The sequence below is a fragment of the Sinocyclocheilus grahami genome, unplaced genomic scaffold, assembly GCF_001515645.1.
Source record: "Sinocyclocheilus grahami isolate Dianchi unplaced genomic scaffold, SAMN03320097.WGS_v1.1 scaffold537.1, whole genome shotgun sequence".
NCBI classification, from domain to species: Eukaryota; Metazoa; Chordata; class Actinopteri; order Cypriniformes; family Cyprinidae; genus Sinocyclocheilus; species Sinocyclocheilus grahami.
In genome coordinates, this window is record NW_015505716.1 from 37,119 (window position 1) to 57,109 (window position 19,991).

Consider the following 19,991-nt stretch of genomic DNA (forward strand, 5'->3'; position numbering starts at 1 on the left):
AATTGCACACACAAAATGCAGAATGCCTCACGAAGCACTGCATGAAGCACTGCATTCAAAATATCACAAGCACATCAAACATTAGCAAACACCTTTGCCATAATATTAATTCCTGTTAGATTTTTGTGTTACATAGAGAATTGTGTGTTGTGTTTTGTAAAAAGCGAGAGTTTTTAGGGTATGGTTTTGCAGATTTGGTGTGTGGTTCTGGTGTTTGAGATTCAGGTTTCAGAATTTGTGTGACAAGTGAAGATTTTGTGTGTAAGCAGTTGAAAAAAACCTGTAAGACACAGTCTTAACATGGCTAAGTTAATGCAACTGGCCCCTGAACTACACGATGCTCCAGAGAAAGATTGAGGGAAGGACTATGGGAAACAGGCATTTTGGGAGTCTGACATGTATTTTTTTGTTAATATGAATATCTTTTAAATGCACAGTTGTTTGAAACTCTGGTGCAAGAGGGAGTAGTAAAATGATGAAGAAATAAATAGTTTTTAATTGACTTCATAAATTATTCATTTTTAATAATTTGATATTTATATATTATTTTAAATATTTGTATTATTATTTGTTATTATAATAGAATGTCTGATTCCTATATTATTACTATTATTATTCAAGTTTGTGTGTGTGTGTGTGTGTGTGAGAGTGTATTTGTGACTGCATTGATTTCAGATGTGTTATCTGTCATTCACATTTAATGTAAATTAAATGAATGCAAAATAAGTTACACAGTTGTTTATTAAATATAGTGCAAAATGTGACACAGGACCACAAAACCAGTCATAATGGTCAATTTTTGTGAATAAATAAGCTTTCCATTGATGTATGATTTGTTAGGATAGGACAACATTTGGCTGAGATACAACTATTTGAAAAAATTCATGGAACATGATCTTTACTTAATATGCTAATGATTTTGGCATAAAAGAAAAATCGTTAATTTTGAACCATGTATTGTTGGCTATTGCTACAAATATACCCGTGCTACTTATGACTGGTTTTGTGGACCAGGTTCACATATGTTTATTATTTATTGCATTTTTATTATATGCTTTATGTATTATATTATTGTATTTATTTTATTTTGATCATTTCATTCTATTTTATTGTTAATACTCATCTTGCTATAGTAAAATGCTTTCTATTATGTTGTCAGAATAATTAATAAATGCTGGATGGCATGATGGTGCAACAGAGAATAATAAACTAATAAAGGAATAAATGTTTTTAAATTAATTTATTCAATTTTTTATTTTGAATAATTTAGTAATTATATATTATTTATATGGCAGGATGGTGCAACAGATAATAATGCAATAACAAAGATATAAACCCATTTAAATAAATTTTTACATTCATATTACATAAATATATTTATTTTGAATAATTTTGTATTTATATATTTATTTTAAATATATTTTATTGTTGTTATTTTAATAAAATGTCTGAAATAATATTGTCCAAAATATATACTTTTATGTTGGTATTTGTTATTATTGCTTTCAGATGTGTTATCTGTCCTTATATTCCTTGATTTGAATGAGAATGGATCATTCAAATTTAACTGCAAATTAAACTTGTGTGAAATAAGATACAATGTTAATTAAATATGGTGCAAAATATGTTTATTATTTATTGAATCTCGATTTATTGATTATACAGCATTGCATTTATTTTATTTTGGTTATTTAAATCTATTTTAGATTTTTATTTAATATATTTTTACCTTGTTTTGATAAAATGTGTTGTCATAATTATTTAAAGATGCCAGATGGCAGGAAGGCAAATAATTTTTTCCCCTGTACACTTACATGGCTTTTTATCTATTCTTATGCATATCCTTATCCTTCCTGGTTTTGGACGAGACGTTCATATTTAACTGTAATTCAAAATAAAAACGAATGCAAAATAAAAGTCCCTGAAAAAAAAAACCATGCAGACACCTGTTTCGCATTAAACCTTGATGATTCTTGATCATTGCGGGATGTGTATGAATGAACGGAAAAGACGCGATTGGGTGTCCGTACTTCGTTGTATCTATAAAAATCTTGAATTTGGTGAGTTTTTTTTGGTTTTCGTTTCGTTAAAGAAAACATAGCCTATGTTTTTGCAGAAAATATATCTAAAACCATGACATAGGTCTCGTAAAGCCAGCGTGAACTGCTTATCCATTTAGGCCTGTTAGTAAAAATAGTTAATGTGCGTTGTTAAGTTTAAGAACACCCATAAGAGGGCAATATAGTATCACAAATGCGTCCTTTTGATTTATGTGCTTTGTCATTATGGCAGAAGTATCTTGGGGGCCTTCAAATATCGCCTTTGACAATGAGGGGCCTTGGAGTCAGAAAGGATGAGAACCACTGATGCAGGGCTTCCTGAATGTATTTTTCAACACAATGCTCATAAATTCCATGTTAATTTAATCATTCAAGCAGTTTTTCATAAGCATTTGACAAATTATAGATTTTCATCAGTGGAACTGTCAAAACAAAGAACTGTTTACATTAATAACTAAAAAAAACAACATAAACATACAACATTAAAAAATAGCAACACAAAATGTTGGTATTACCAAATCAGCCATCTAGAGTGATCTTTGCCAAGCACAGTCAGACAGGCCTTGTCTGTGGTGGGGAACGAAGGAATGAAGCCAGAAATAGCCCAAGCCCTTTAACCATGAATAGAGGCTTGTATAATTTATTCCAGCTGTAATCAGAGCACGGATTGCTGTCAGTGCAATCAGCTCATAATTAGGAGAATTCTCTGTTGTTCTGCTGTGTTTTCTGGGAGGCCCCGTGGTGCTGAGTGTCTGTCTGTGGGCTGATGTGTAGCAAACAGCCAATTTACTGAACCATTAAGATATCGGCACCTTTTGCTTTTCCCTCGTAACCTGTTGCCATGCCTGCTTCTCATCTCATATTATCTCTCCTTCTCTTCCTCTGTTCTGTTCCCTCTATTTTTTTCTCTCTCTCTCCTTCTGTGCTTCCCTCCCCGCTATTCCTGTGGCGAACAGGTGCAATTATTTGATTTAAAGCTGAAGCATGTAATTTCTGTGACTAATGAAAAAAGAAAACCGCCTTCCTGTGCATGACGTCAATCTGTAGGGCCATGGAGGATAATTCTTTGTTGGTTCCCTTTGGAATGTCTAATGATTTTTTAAAAAGCAATTTATGAAATCTAAGTTCTAACATAAGGACTACAATGGCTGCCTGATCAGGTGCTTATGTGCTCATCAGGCACATAATCTCATTCTTTAAATTATTAATACATTTTAAAGTTTTAAATTTCTATAAATGAAGAAGTCTGAAAAATACGTCAGCTTTGTCATTATGGCAGAAGTATCTTGGGGGCCTTCAAATATCGCCTTTGACAATGAGGGGCCTTGGAGTCAGAAAGGATGAGAACCACTGATGCAGGGCTTCCTGAATGTATTTTTCAACACAATGCTCATAAATTCCATGTTAATTTAATCATTCAAGCAGTTTTTCATAAGCATTTGACAAATTATAGATTTTCATCAGTGGAACTGTCAAAACAAAGAACTGTTTACATTAATAACTAAAAAAAACAACATAAACATACAACATTAAAAAATAGCAACACAAAATGTTGGTATTACCAAATCAGCCATCTAGAGTGATCTTTGCCAAGCACAGTCAGACAGGCCTTGTCTGTGGTGGGGAACGAAGGAATGAAGCCAGAAATAGCCCAAGCCCTTTAACCATGAATAGAGGCTTGTATAATTTATTCCAGCTGTAATCAGAGCACGGATTGCTGTCAGTGCAATCAGCTCATAATTAGGAGAATTCTCTGTTGTTCTGCTGTGTTTTCTGGGAGGCCCCGTGGTGCTGAGTGTCTGTCTGTGGGCTGATGTGTAGCAAACAGCCAATTTACTGAACCATTAAGATATCGGCACCTTTTGCTTTTCCCTCGTAACCTGTTGCCATGCCTGCTTCTCATCTCATATGATCTCTCCTTCTCTTCCTCTATGTTCCCTCTGTTCTCTCTCTCGCTCTCGCTCTCTCCGTCTGTGACTTCCTCCCCCGCAAGTCCTGTGGTGAACAGGTGCAAAAATAATCTCTCATTCACAAAGGGCAAAAATACTTTGCGTATGGTGTCTTTGTCACATGTCAGAAAGGAGCCAAAGCCGGGTCATTTCCATGCATTTGCAGTTGTCAATAGAAGAGAGAGGAGGAATTGATAGATTGGGCAACTTGTCACTTTTCTCCTTTCTCTGCCTCTGATTTTCTAATAAGAACACATATTTGGTATTATAGGGTTAGGGGGCTTGCAAAATGACTGAACTTATCCCGCAATATCTGTGCGAACATGAGCAATGCCAGATCATGTGACTTGAGGATGAGGGGTGTTTTATTACTTCTAAAAAATCAGATACGCGATTTTCGCTGACTGAATGGTAAAACTGAAAAGAAAAAAGAATGAATCCCATAGATTTGAATCAAATAAACAACTCAAGCCATTTCTAAGGACCAGAATATTATATAGACTTGGAAGATTGCCTCTTCTGACTTCAAGTTCTCTTGGGAAGTTCATATTTATGAGTTGAGAAATCAAAATGATTTAATCAAGTGCGTTCAGATCACTTTGGTCGGAGTAAAATGGTGATGTACTTTAAATAATGCCTTGTGAGTGTACAACAGCACTAATTAATAAGGCCAAACATGGTACCGTTGATTTATATTTATATTTATTCTTTATTTTTTTTTAAATTTAATTTCTTGTTTATTTTATTATTATTATTATTATTAGTTTTTTATTTCTTGTCAGATTGTTAAATTATTGGTAATATGTCTGATATTTGAAAAAGACAATAAAAAGTTGATCACAAAAATGAAATGCAGAAAAATTTCTATAAATTGAAGAATAAAGAATGCTTATGGTTTAATTATATTAATGATATGATTAAATATTCTACCATACTGTAAAAAGTATGATTAATTATAGCTATATTTTGTGCAACTTAGCTAGTTTTATTATAAATAAAAAAAATATTTTATTAATTTCAGTGAATTTACTATCAACATAGATGCTGCATCCATTGTGTCCACCATGTTTTCTCACCAACTCGGAGCTCAAAGAAAATCTTGAGGTTTGAGATTTTGTGGTGGCATTCATGTGCGTTCAACTCATATAAATGATATTTCTGACATGACTTGAATCCACCATAAGCAAACCACCTAATAACCATATACAAATACCACTCAGATAAATACCACTCAGAACACCTTAATAACCATACAGCAACACCATCGCAACCACCCAACAACAATTTTCTTCTAAAAATGTAAGATTCTAGTATGATATAAGTTGCATTCTGGAACACTGATATCATGGTCAAGATGTATCTTGGTAGACATTAGGAGAAAATGAATTTGAAAGGGACAAATAAAAAATTCAAGTTCAGAGCTGATCATCTCAGGTTTGAAGGTCATTTCAGAGGTAGACTTCTATTATAGAAGATTTAGGTTCAGAAGAAGGGACAAAAAAAAACATCTGCCGATGTGACTGGGTGGTCTAAACAGTCTTGTATCACATGTCTACAGTAGAACTAAAAGGGTCATTCTCTGTCTCTCTTCGGTGTGAATGCTTAATTTAACGCTCAGGAGGGGACTGTACCACTCTGACATCAGTGCCCCACTGTGACATTTCTTGCTCTGCAAGTAATGACAGGGCATGGAGGAAGAGCAAGGGGGCTAAAAGCGAGAGGGAGAGAAAGAAAGAACGACAGACAGAAAGACATTGCGGTCTGTACAAACAGTCCAAATCTATCCCCCTGGCCCCCGCACTAAAACTTTGTTCTCTTGATGGGAACAGACAGTGGGGTCCACATGTCTGAGACCACATTAAAAATCTGGATTTCTTTTCATTTTTATTTAAACCTCACTGAAGGAAAAAAGGGGTGTAGGATTTACTTTGAAACAGTTTTCACTCAGAAATTGCTCAAAAAGTTAATTTCACAAACACATTGAATTAAAGACTGAAATAGTATCTTCTTGGATAATGTACTGTACTCCAATTTTTTACAGTGCTGGAAATAAAGTATGTTCTATTTAAAAAAAAAAAAAAAAAAAAAAAAAAAAAAAAACAAAACTTGAAATTAAGTAATATTTCTGCATTTAATGTTCAACATCATGATGTAAAATGGACAAGAAATATTTAAGATATTAAAGATTTGAATAATAATAATGATAAAAACAAGTACATTTGGTAACAATTTAGAATAGGGAACACTTATTCACTATTAACTACGACTTTTCCCTCAATAAATTCCTAATTTTAAGCTTTTTAATAGTTAGTAAGGTAGTTGTTAAGTTTAGGTATTGGGTAGGATTAGGGATGTAGAATAAGGCATTAATATGTGCTTACTTAGTACTAATAGATGGCTAATATTCTAGTAATATGCATGCTAATAAGCAACTAGTTAAGAAACCCTAAAATAAAGTGTTACCATACATTTTAATAATAATAATGTTTAATAAAAAGTAAATAAAAAATTATAACATTTGTAAGGATAATTATATATTATTGTTTAAATTAAATGATTATTTATTTAAATAAATAAATATTTAATTACATTTTTAATTATTTATTAAATATCGCACAATATAAGCATTGTTGCTAGTGTCAGACCCCACTGTATAATATTGGGTCTGATCGGCTTTAGATGCCTCAATACCTATTTGGAAGGTGCCTACAATTCAGAGACTCCACTGCATTCATTTTCTTAAGAGATTGACCAGAACTCCTCATTGTGAATTGGCCATTCAACACACACACGGAGCATTTAACTCTGCAGTGCTGCTTACTGTGAAGCTCAAAACGATGGCTCCTAGGGCACCTCTCTCATAGGTTGAATTCACAGGAGACCTTATTACTTTGAGTCTCTATACACGCAGTTTGGCTGACATGGCATGGAATAGAGTGTGGATTGCTATAGTCACTGCGGTGTTCAGCTGCCCAATTATGTCAATAGCCGGGATTTGAAACGGAATATGATAATGCCCTGGAAAGTTGCTAACTCCCCTGTTTTGAACTTATTAGCTGTGGCGTGAAGTGCTGTTCAGTAATTTATCGCCTCTTGGAGTAATAAATGGGGAAACTGAGCTCTGTTTCTCTTATTGATTCACGGTGAGTGTTGAGTTGCTGGTCTGGAAGAGTGTTCTTGCTCTCAGCACTTATTTGTCAGCCGTTTCTTGCTTCTGAGAGTGTTGACCAAATCTGTTCTGCATGCACAATTATATTTATACAGCATAAGCTTTTAAAACAAAGTGCAAACTAGCTTGAATACAAAGCATGGAAGTGCAGACACCCTTATTAGTGTATAAAAGATGAGCACGGCCATTTTTCATTGTGTCAACAGCATTTGCTTTTGCACAGTCATTGTGCTGTTGTGCTTAGTGTTGTTTTTGGATAGAATGGGGTCTGAAGGCCAGGCTCTTGAGGGTGGGCACATGTCTTGTCCTTTCTATAATTGACTCTGGAGCTACGTGTTTAGGTTTACAAAACCCAGCCATTGATTCAGGGCTGCAGGCTGTTTCACGGTGTGCTTATTGCTTGAATTGCACCTCTGTGTAAGTGCTCACGTAAGGTGAAGGGAAGTGACATCACTGGTGATAAACAGTGTATTAGCAATCAGGCACCTGCGATATTGCTGATTTTGGTGAAAGAAGAAAGAAAGCGATTGGACAGGGAACACAATGGAACTATCAATCAAACTGTGTGCAAAAATGCAGAACTGACCATTAAATGGTCAATTCTGTGCAAATGTTATCTAGTGGCTCAATCCCATTTGGGGGCAGTAGAGATTTGCAGATAAACTGGAGTAATGAAATGGGATAGATTTCCAATACCACAGACATATGAACAGGATACCTCAGTTCAGACCTTTTGGTTTATCAATATTTTGATATTTCTATGCTCTGTTTGACACAAAACATGGTCTGTAATCCAATATCCTTCTCTTGTACATGAATTTTTGTGTGTATATTTATTAATTTATTAATTAAATAAATAATGTTGTCCTTAAAATGATCCAAACAGATCTTCAACTATAGTGTCAAAAATGTACTTTTTCATTAAGGATCAATATGCTCCTGGCTTTTTGGGGGCTTTTTTTTTGTTTCAAAAAAATTATTGAAATCTCAGTTTGAATCAGCTTCTAATACTGACGCAAAAAAGTAAAGTGAAAAAAAAAAAAATGCACAGAATATAATAAAACAAATACTCTGCTAAATACATTTTACATAATTATCTGGTCTATATATTTTATAGCACTGTTGAGTGTCATGGTAGATTTTTATGTTATCGCTGTTTCAAGTTTTGGCAATTTTGGGCCTGCTGAGATTTGTTCTCTACTCATTTAGTATTTGCATAGCTAGTTTTAGTTTCTGACCCATCTGTGACCCATCAGTTGAGACTCAGTGATAAAATTCCACGTAGAATAGATGAAAAGTCAAAGGTAGGATTCACAGAATTTCCCTGTGGTTTTAGAATGTGATCTCAAGAGCTTGGTGTATTTAATTTATGATTACAATTTAGCTAAGGAACGTCTCGGTTACGTATGTAACCCTCGCACTACTTCACCTCTTGATTTTTGACTTTTTGTCCTCCAGAATGTCCTCCTGGGTGAAGATCAGTGGATCAGGTGGATGTTTGGCACAACCCGACCAATGAAGCAGGAGATTTTGAGCAGGTTAGCAACCATTAACACATTTAAACCTGATCTGAGATGTCTGAAGTCAGCATGTTCTGTGTTTTTTAATAGTTTTGTGTTCTTGCTACATTTGACAATTCAATGTTAACTGTACTACTACTACTACTGTACAACTTAAGAGTATGACTGAAGCTAAAATGTAAGGACTTTGTTGCTTTGTACAACATAATTGTTTTAATGAAGATCTAAAAAGGCAAGAAGGTTAGGTTTTGGAGTAGGGGATGGAAAATATCACTAGCCAAGTATAAAAATGACAGAAATCCCGACCATGTTAGAAAAACAAACATACGTGTGTGTTTAAAGTGATTCTTCACACTCCAGTTGACACTGCCTTGTGTGGCTGTGTTGATATGTGGATTCAGCAGGTGTGTGAATCACAACCCCACATTAAATCTAAATTTACCTTTCATTTCCAAGATGATGAATGGAAGATTGAGTATTTATTTATTTATGCAGCTTTATGGCGATTCAGGTTGCCTAACATACAGCTTGTTAATGCATTTGTATTCATAGGAACATAACTTTCACCTTAGAACGTGTATATATCACTTCCAAACCATTTTTCCTCTGCTCACAGTATCACAAATCAGTAAATCCGCCTATATGGGCCAATATTTCAAAAGGCTTTTATTAAAACAACCCGGCTGTGCCGTTATAGTAATATATTAAGATCCAGGCCCCATCGATCCTGTCTTTGTATTCTAGTTTGTTCTACAGAATCCAACTCTGCAAATCATTAAATTTTTAGTGTCTACTTATATCCAGCTGAATAATTTATCAGGCGGTGGGGCGAGTGATTCAGAAAAGACTTGATTGTCTGCATGCTGGGGGTCTGGGGGTCTGGGGAGGTATTGAACCAGGAAAGATGATTTAGAAAATGTATTGGATGGTACGGTGGCAGTATGGAGATGATTGAGCAGAAAGATGACAATGTCAATGACTGGAGAACTCTTTCTGATTCAACCTTGCTGCTGTAATAAAGTAGACATTAATTTTATTTTTTTGAAGTTGAATATGTATATATATACTATGCATTTCTTTAATAAAAATATAGTAAAAACATTAATATTGAGAAATATTACTATAAATTAAAATTACTCTAGTCTTCAGTGTCAAATGATCTTTCAGAAATCATTCTAATATGTTGATTTGGTATTCAAGAAACATTTCTTATTATTATCAGTGTTGAAAACAATTGTGGTGCTTATTATTATAGTGGAAACCATGATAATTTTTTTTCAGGATTCTTTGATGAATAAAAGTTCAAAAGAACAGCATTAATTTGAAATAGAAATCTGTTGCATCAATGCAAATGTTTAAACTGTCACTTTAACTGTCAATTAATCAAAAAATGACACCAAACATTTGAACTTAAAAACCAAATAGACGCATGAATATTTTTCTTCTTTTGCAAAGTAGTTAGGAAGTTTTTCTGTACTTGTGGTAAAGAAATATTTATATATGTGACCCTGGACCACAAAACCAGTCATAAGGGTCAAGTTTTTAAAATTGAGATTTATACACCATCTGAAAGCTGAATAAAACAATTTCTATTGATGTATGGTTTGTTATGATAGGACAATATTTGGCTGAGATACAACTATTTGAAAATCTGGAATCTGAGGGTGCCAAAAATCTAAATATTGAGAAAATCGCCTTTAAAGTTGTCCAAATGAAGTTCTTAGCAATGCATATTACTAATCAAAAATAAGGTTTTGATATATTTACAGTAGGAAATTTACAAAATATCTTCATGGAACATGATCTTTATTTAATATCCTAATGATTTTTGGCATAAAAAAAAAAATCAATAATTTTGACCCATACAATGTTGGCTATTGCTACAAATATACCCGTGCTACTTAAGACTGGTTTTGTGCTCCAGGGTCACATATGTGCTTTTACCTCATTACTATAGCCAATCCAATTATTAATCTGTTTGAATGCTACAGTTGAATGTTAAAGTTGTGTAGGCTGAATCTTACCTGTAAACTTTTGAACTTCAAGTGCTACATTTTGACCATATTATTGGTCATATTATTATCTTATATGAAATTTCCATTTTTAACTTTAACAAAACAAGAACATTCAGTTCGGCTCATCAGAACCTCCCTCTAGATCCAATTAGCTTGGCCGTCCAGAGTGAACAGGCATCGTTTTCACTGACAACACAGTTTTGACCAAAAAAATTATTTGGAATAAATCGCTTTAAATATTCAGAGATTTAATGCAGAAGTTGAAAGAAGTGTGACGCCATCAGTGGTAATCAGCAGCATCCATTATAGCTGTAGTGAGAATGAGAGAGAAATTTAGCCTTACCTCCTCCTTCCTGCCGCCGCCTCCTCCCTCCTTCCTGCCTGCTCGTTTGATTGTTTTTACATTCCCGCATTATGTAAATATGTGCATTGTGATTCTTTGGGGAGCATCTGAGCATTAGTGAGGGCAATCTGGGCCTTTGCTAGAAATGCTAGATAACATATGTCCACTTGTCATGCAAACACAAACACACAAACAAATGGACATTAATAAACTCACGACCAGGCCCCATCTGCAATTGCGCATCATTTGTGAGGACCCCCAGGTGTCATTTACGAATGCCGAACTTACTGCTGTGAATAGACATTATTAATGGAGCCCAAAGTAGAGATACAAAGAGCTGCTTAGCCCTGAACCCTTAGTGAATATGAATAACAATGGGTGAGGGATCATTACCTCGGCCTGGAGGGAACACTTAATCAGGTTTTGCGTAATGAAGGCTGTTGGCGTAAATCGGGCACATGCCTAATGTTCTGCTGACGTGTGCTCAGCATTGCATTAGCATCACTGCCACTGCCATGTTAGCAGCGGTGTAATTGAGTCAACGGAATATGAAGTCCAAAAGAACAGCCTTTAACAGTATTTTTCCATTTTTCCCCCACTGTCATCATGCGTAATATTCACAAGTAGGTTAGATGAATTGAAATGCTTTTTAAATCCACAGGCATGAAATGACATTGATTTATCCACATTATGCTAATATCAGTCAAGATACCACCAATTCGTTTTTTCAGTATCTAGTAGCTTTTAGTTTGTCAAAACCATGCACCCTTGACAAGTACTGTGGATGAAAGCAATAAAGTCACTTTCGAAATGAATGAATTCTAGCCAATTCCTTTGCATCAAATTGATGAAGAAAATAAATTATGAGCATTAGTGCTTACTATTACATTAGTACTTACTATTGCAGAGGCAGGTGGTTATTATGGTTTAGGGGGAGGGACATTCTTGTTCTAGAGCAGTGGTTTTCAACCAGGGACCCAGGGCCCACATGTGGGCCTCGGCAAACAAGTGGGCCTCATGGTGACTAAAAACTATTTAATAAATGTGTTTAGTGTTATTTTAGTGACATTGAGATATTATTGTAATTTTTATTAATATTTGAATTTATTTTTTAAATATTTTCTGTCTTTATTTTAATTTTAAACACTTCTAAAAACTTTGGGTCAAATATAGACATTTTTTATTAACATTTTAAACCCAACAATTGGGTTAGTCCATATTTGACCTAAAATTGGGTTGAAACAACCCAGCATTTTTAGAGTGAAGTTTTAGTATTTCTGTTGTGTGTTTGTAATTTTTATTCATTTTTGTAAAATATGTATTGTTTTTATTATTTTTTTATTTTAGCTTTAATTATTTTAGTACATCAAGTTATACTAAATGAAAATGAGCAATGTTTCCTTGGCGGCTAGCTTTAAGTTTTGTATTAAAGGTTATTTATTATTAACTATAATGACCTTGTAAATCAATAGTCATTTAAAAAATTTTTTTTTAACTTTAATCTAAATTGAAATGCTAAAAACGTTTTACATATAAGCTTAAATTTAATTAAATTATTGAAATTTAATCATGATTTTATAGTATAGTGTTGTTTTTAATTTAAAACTGCAGTCCGTAACGTTTTTTGGTTAAAAATGATGAAGTACATAACCAGCCAGTGTTCTAAACTATCGCCTTACTTTAGCCCGATTCACAATGGTCAGCTTATAATAATGTCGAGAATTTCTTAATATGAAATCCGAGGGGTATGACAATTAGAGATTAGACTGTACAGAAATTGAAATCTACTCGCTTATACACACTATATTAACATAAGAAAATGCTTATTTGAGTCATATATTCCAAGACTTAGGCTAGAATCTGTGAGTGCAAAGTACAATATCCATACCGGTGCGGTGACTGACTGCCACACATACTCCTCAAAACATTAGATTCATCCGCGCTGGAGCCGTGCCGGAGCACAACCCACGCAAGAAAGATAATTCCGCACACAGCTGCAATTGCAGGTTTTCAAACAGAGATGGCGACAAAGAGGCAAAACTTACGGACTGCAGCTTTAAGAATGTCGAGTTTTTGAAACTTTTGAAATCACACAGTGAACTGTGGTTAATTAAATATATCAATAGTCCCAGTTTCTGTTAATTAAAAAAATTGCAATGCAAACAGCTTTGTCATAATTATGGTAGAAATATTGAATATATATTCTATAATATTGGGGTTTTCTATGATTGTTTTGGACAAAGTGGAGCCCTTTGTGTCAAAAAAGATTGAGAAACACTGCTCTGAATGTTTTATTGGATAAAACTGTATTCTGTTTTCTATTTAAACGTGTGTGTGTGTGTGTATATATATATATATATATATATACACACTACATTAATCAAAAAATCTCTTTGGTTTCTCTTTTGGTTCTTTGTTGTTTACGTCATAAGCAAGAGGAAAACTCTGAAGTTGTTTCAGCAGGACACTTTCAAGATGATGGTTGATACAAAATACTGAAGACATCAAAAGTAAGTTAAAATTTGTTTAGTCAAGTTCAGAAAATGCTGTTTTGCAAGGAAGATGCTGGACATGAATAATTATGATGCAGATCAACACAAATCCTTTTTTAATTCTCCGGCGTCAATGCGGAAGACGACTCAAAGCTGATGCGTTTACCCAGCTGTTCTGACTAATGAAGTGCAGCGGTGAACAGCGTGTCACTCTCATGTCCGTTTGATGTCGGCACGTCTTTCCTTTGTACAGAGGGAACAACAGCGGGGGCCTCGATCACAGCCAAACCCTGTTTAATCTAAATTAAAACTCACTAATCTTGTTATTATGCTGACCCCTTTGCGAGACACACTTCCACAAGGCCCCCTCATCCCCGTCACCCAAACATTTTCATCCGACCGAGACAAAAGGATACGGCGGGGAATTAGATGACAGTGTGGCATTCTGAAGTGGGAACATTGATTTCAACAGGCTTGTTTTGATCACGAAGGCTTTTGAGTGATTAGGGGTTTCACTTTTTGTCCCTTTTGATTGTTCGTAGTAAGTTGCATGATAAAACATCTTGGGTCTGTTCGAAAATGAGGGTGAGTTTTACTGTCAATGCCGATTTGGGATCAGTTTGGGTCACATTTCTCAAGGTTAGGATTTGGGAATGGAATAAGCTGTGTATGGAGCCATGAGGATGAATGTGTGACCTCCTCCTAATCCTGTGATGTGTCCTGCATAAGACTTTTCAGAGGATAGGCCAGACCCTGTACTGGAGATTGAGAAAGTTCCATTTCCATATGCATGAGATGAGCCGTTGTTATTTTAATGAAGGGCATCCTCCCTCGAGCAAATAAAAAAGACTGAACTGATGCTAGACATGCCTCTGTGATCAGCTTTAATGGTCTATCTTTGTAAAGAGATGTGGCAGAAAGAAACACATTAGGGTGATGCCTGTGTGTGTCTCAGGAAGTCTCATTTGAATCATTGCTGTGATGTTCCTAGACAAACGAAAAGTGAAAAACAAACCCACATTTATAATGTTTCTGCAAATGTCCTTTTAAATGCATTTTTTGTTTTATTTCTCCCGCTGTCTTTCTTGAGGAATGAACCTGGAGCATTTGTCACAAACATCCCCTGCTCAGAGAAAGGTTTGTCTATTGTCTGATGTGCACAGGCATCCAATTCTTTTGCTGTACATTTGTGTATTTATATAGTTACCTTCGATCATGTGACGCAATTGCTACATTTGTAATGAAATTTGTTAGAAGGTTGTTAGGTAGGTCCGAAAATATATATAATATAATATAATATAAAAATATGCTTTGGCAGATTTATGAGCATTTTAACTAGTGAGGACTGCTTAAAATGTCCTTTATTCTTGTTGTTGTTGTTATTATTATTATCATTATTATAACAATGTTTCAAATTTTTCATAATTTTAGCCACCACAAGTGTAGTGAAACCAGTATATGTACTCAAAAACAAACAAATCACAATAATCTTTATCATTAAAAGTTCTATTCATTAAAACAAGTATACTTTCAGAAAGAATATGCATCTCATTAATGATTAATGTGTTCTGAGGTTAATAGAAAGCTTGAGTTGAGTTATGATACGATGTGCATGTGATGTCCTTTACAATATGCTTTTGTGTCAGTTCCGAGTGACTAACTATAGCACTGGTCATGTTCATAACACTGGATTAATCCCTATGCTGTATAGAGGCCTGTAGTCATGAAGAGACATCCACTCAGTCACTTAACACAAATACTAGTGTAATTGATTCTACAAGTTCCTGCTGGGTTTCTGAGCTCTTAGAAGAGTTTCTCCTCAGTAATCATTTTTCTCAAAGTCAAGAGTGAAAAGATGGGATGTCATATCCTTTTGTATTTGTATTATAATAACCTACCTAATGATTATGCGGCAGCAAAAGTGATATGAATCATAAGTAATGAAAGAACAGGGACCTTGTAGAGATGAGAAATGCATAAAATGAAATTATTATTCAAACAAGACTGAAGAAGAAGTAGAAGAGGCATCCAAAAGCCTAAGAAAGATGGAGAAAAAAAGGGACCATGGACAAACCTCTTAGACGGCTTTTATTTATATTGGTTTTGAATTGCGTTTATGTTGACTTTGTTGTACATCTATCTATATTAGTAAAACTTTGTCGACAAAGGTCTATGTCTGAAAGTTGTTGGTTTTTACTGTAAGTTTTCTAAGTTTAAACTGTAAATTTGTCACCAAAACGTCATATTGAGTTGTCCTGTCCAAAGACGGAAAGATGGAAACTATTGATTATTTAATTTGGCTCTCAAAATAGCATTCTCTCTGTAGGTCTGGAAACATTTCAGTTAAAGGTCACTATTTTATAACAATCAAAAATAGACTTTCAAGGTTAGATTTTTTTTTTTTTACTTAAAAAGTATACAAGACTAATTTCGGAAGAAGAACATAATGTCATATGCCTACCTGTGTTGAGTATAGTATGAGAGTCTAATTTGTCATGTATGTGTGTGTCTGCGTGCATGTATGTTTTGATTCTTGAGTTACCAAATATTAATGAAAGGATAGTTAAACCTGAAATCAGCTACTGAACATTATGGAAAATGGCTTATCAAACAATATCTTAACAAAAATTGTAAAATGCAAAAAGATTTCTGTGAGTGTGAGATTTAGGGGTAAGTGATGTAAAATTTCATTAGCTCAGTATAAAAACAATAGAAGTCAACAGAAAGCCCCCACGATAGAAAACCAAACATCTCTCTCTCTCTCTCTCTCTCTCTCTCTGTGTGTGTGTGTGTTTATGAGAAGCAGTGAAAGAATGAGTGCCACCTTTGACTTGCTCCTCATCCAGCCTCAGATCACTCACTGTCAAGATTTTCAAACTCAATTTATCTATAGATATTTCAGAAACTCATTTGGAGGTGATTTTCTCCCTCTCCACACCCGCTGGCTCCGGCTCCAGTCATATACACCTCTCCCGTAGGTGGCCGTAAGCCCGATCTTGAGCTGTACTATTTTATTTAATTTGAAGGGCCATCTGTAATTCCCCGCGGTGCTCACTGAATCCCTGGGTCCGTCTGCTCTGCTGTGCTGCGAGTGTTTGCCCGTTATTGTGCTTGCTGCAGTGCAGGGCTTCTTTGTCATTTAGAGCTCAAAATGCAGAAAAATCAGCAGCACTCGGAGCAAGTTTGAAAGAGTTTTCAGCTGCTGTTTATCTGCAGGACTCATTAAAATATCATGTCACGTCATGAATAGCCTAATTCATTATATGATATCGCACAACAACATGTATTACACATGCACAGAAGTGTATGAATCAGCGATTTAATTTGGAAATAGAATCTTTTTACGTTTTCTTTTAATTATTATTATTGTAGCGAATTTAGCTCACAACAGGAAATATGAATAATTAACGTAATATATTGGCTATGTACCAACATATAATATACATTCTTGTTTAGATCATCAGAAGGCGAATTCATAGATACTAAACAAGCTATATGTAAGGTTATATGAATGAGTGGTTTATCGTAAGCATGAATAAAAATAGTCTATAATACAACAGATTAATACAAAACAGCAATAATATACACAATGGCCTGAAGAATATGTGTGTTCATTCAAAGAAAGGTTTTCCTATGAATTAATTAGTAGAAAAGTCAATTTCTACTGTGCATTTGTGCCCCTTGTTTCTGGAGAATGCAGCTGAGAGTCGGCTCGCATTCCACAAGGTTGTAAATGTATCGGGTTACCATGAAACCAGGGTCCTGTTCGGCGTCCTGGGGTGTTACAAAGTATTTGTGAAATCTAGCTAACAAAATATATATTGTGTGTCTGAGTGGTCCAGACGCTACATTATATTTGGATATTTTGACTTTTAGTCCAGTAATGATTCTCTGGTTTGGTTTTAGGACCAAGTTTTGATATTTGGCACCAAGTGGCAACCCAACATGGTATTGAAAATGTTTTAGCATACAAAAGTAACAAACGTCTAATATTGAAATGTATTTAAATGATCATGACTGCATATTCGCAACATGATTGTTAATGTATTGTTAATAGGCTTATCAACTTTATAAAAGGGTATTTCTGTATATTTTGCTGTTTTTTTTCTTCACCTTTCATTTAATTTACTATCATAAATGCACAATTACACTATCATTTAAAAGTTTGAAGACCGTAAGATTTTTAAAAAACTAATTAATACTTTAATTCAATGATGATACATTAAAATGGATCAAAAAGTGACAGTAAGACATTTATAATCTCGCAAAATCACTTTTTAATAACTATTATTCATTCAAAGAATCCTGAAAAAAAGTATCACAGCTTCTATAATAAGAAATGTTTCTAAAGCACCAAATCAGCATGTAAGAATGATTTCTGAAGGCTCATGTGACACTGGCTGAAGACTGAAGTAATCACTGCAAAAAATTCAGCTCTGCCACCACTAAAAATAAAATACATTTCAAAATCTATTAAAATAGAAATCGTGTATTTTAAATTGTAATAATATTACAGGTTTTACTGTATTTTTTATTAAATAAATATAGCCTTATTATGTCAAAAACATAAAATCTTACTGACTCCAAACTTTTAAACTGTGTATATCTTTGCATTTTATTATTTGCATTTACCATTGTTCTGTTTTCCTGCTACCCATGCCATGACTCTTAGAACAAGTTACAACTCACCATTTGAGAACCACTGTTTGAATTAAATATTAATTTGTTTTATGTTGTTTTATTACATCAGTGTGTCTGTTAGATCCCTCTAGTGGCTGATGCTAGTATTGCTTCCATTCTTCTATTGTGGTTTTCAATCTGAGGGTGCAGTGCGGGGTCGAGTAGAGAAGTCAGTGCTCTCTCAGGGTGAACAGCCGGATCAGTGAACACCGGGCAGAGATAAGCACCTGGAGAGCTTTTATATTTTCTTTTTAAAGTGTCCAGTCAAGAGGAGAGCAATTCGGCAGCACAGAGGCCCTAAATTCTCTCCTCTCTTCCTCTGCCGTCTTTTTTGCTCTGAACTAAATACGTTTAGAGTACTAGAGTGATACACCCACAGCCAATCAAAAGAGTTGTAAATACCATGCGACTAATGATGTTAATGGATTCAAACAAAAAGGAATACATTAGTAATTCCTATAATGCTAATTGAAGAGTTGATAAACTGAAGATGATGAAATCTTCATCCTAAGTCTCTGTCGGTGTGGATGGTAAGGGTAATAACCCTTTTCTGTGCAGAGGCAGTGAGTCAGCAGTAATTACGAGTGCTGCTTTGACTCCCCTGACCCTTAAGTTCGTGTCTTGCGTCTATAAATAACAACAGTGATGGGTCAGCAGCATCACCCACATGAGCACCATCACAGCATAGCAAATGAGATCCCATGAGCTGTGTGTAGTGTACATTTAATGATACAGAATCTGCAACCATAAGTTTGTCTGTGTGTGTGCGTTTGTGCATGCGTATGCATCACACATGTGACCCCAGAAAGGGCTGAATGTGTTATTAATACGTGTTTAAATGTGTAATTCATAGAGTGTAAATTGGCTATCGGTTGGGCCATAAGTGTCAGCGTCAGGGTTATAACAGAGAACTGCTGTCTGTATCGTAACTCTGATCGATCCACACACAGAGAGCCTGATAAAAGGATCGAGCCTGGCTTGGCTGGACCTCAGGATCTGCTGCAAAAGCAGTTGAGGTGTCAAGTGGGCTGGAATAAGGGGGCTTGATAACTTATGGGCGCCCTCACCGTTTCCCACCTACTTAGTTGTGTTCTGGGTTTTCTGTTGGATGAGTGATTAGAGTCAGGGTTCTCAACCTTGAATTGTAACCTTTTTTTATGTTTCAACATTTTTACAATCTCACACCCCAGCCTCACCCACATGAAGCTGGTTTGGATCTCACAGACATCAAATTATGTTGTATTAAGTTCTTAAGAGTAGCAACACATCTTTATTATATTTATATGTATATAAAATGTGATAAATATAAATGATTGTGTTTATTTTTTATTTTATTATATATGTATTACATAATAAAATTTTTTATTTAGTATAGAATATACTAAGGGGAAGTCGTGGCCTAATGGTTAGAGAATCGGACTCATAACCCAAAGGTTGTGGGTTCGAGTCTCGTACTGGCAGGGATTGTAGGTGGGGGGAGTGAATGTACAGCGCTCTCTCACCTTCAATACCACGACTGAGGTGCCCTTGAGCAAGGCACCGAACCCCCAACTTCTCCCCGGGCGCCGCAGCATAAATGGCTGCCCACTGCTCCGGGTGTGTGTTCACGGTGTGTGTGTTCACTGCTGTGTGTGTGCACTTTGGATGGGTAAATGCAGAGCACTAATTCCGAGTATGGGTCACCATACTTGGCCACATGTCACGTCACACAATGTTTTATTCACATCATAATGATGTATTTTGTCATTTATTTATATATCATT

General features: G+C 35.0%; 1 long non-coding RNA gene across 1 annotated transcript; it reads left to right on the plus strand.

The window, feature by feature from the left end:
• The first annotated feature begins 1,978 nt into the window (after positions 1 to 1,978).
• LOC107555546 (uncharacterized) lies at positions 1,979 to 17,495 on the plus strand. Its single transcript, XR_001605174.1, has 4 exons — positions 1,979 to 2,060; positions 8,637 to 8,716; positions 13,489 to 13,566; positions 17,455 to 17,495. It is a non-coding gene; the product is annotated as an uncharacterized lncRNA (long non-coding RNA).
• The last annotated feature ends 2,496 nt before the right edge of the window (positions 17,496 to 19,991 follow it).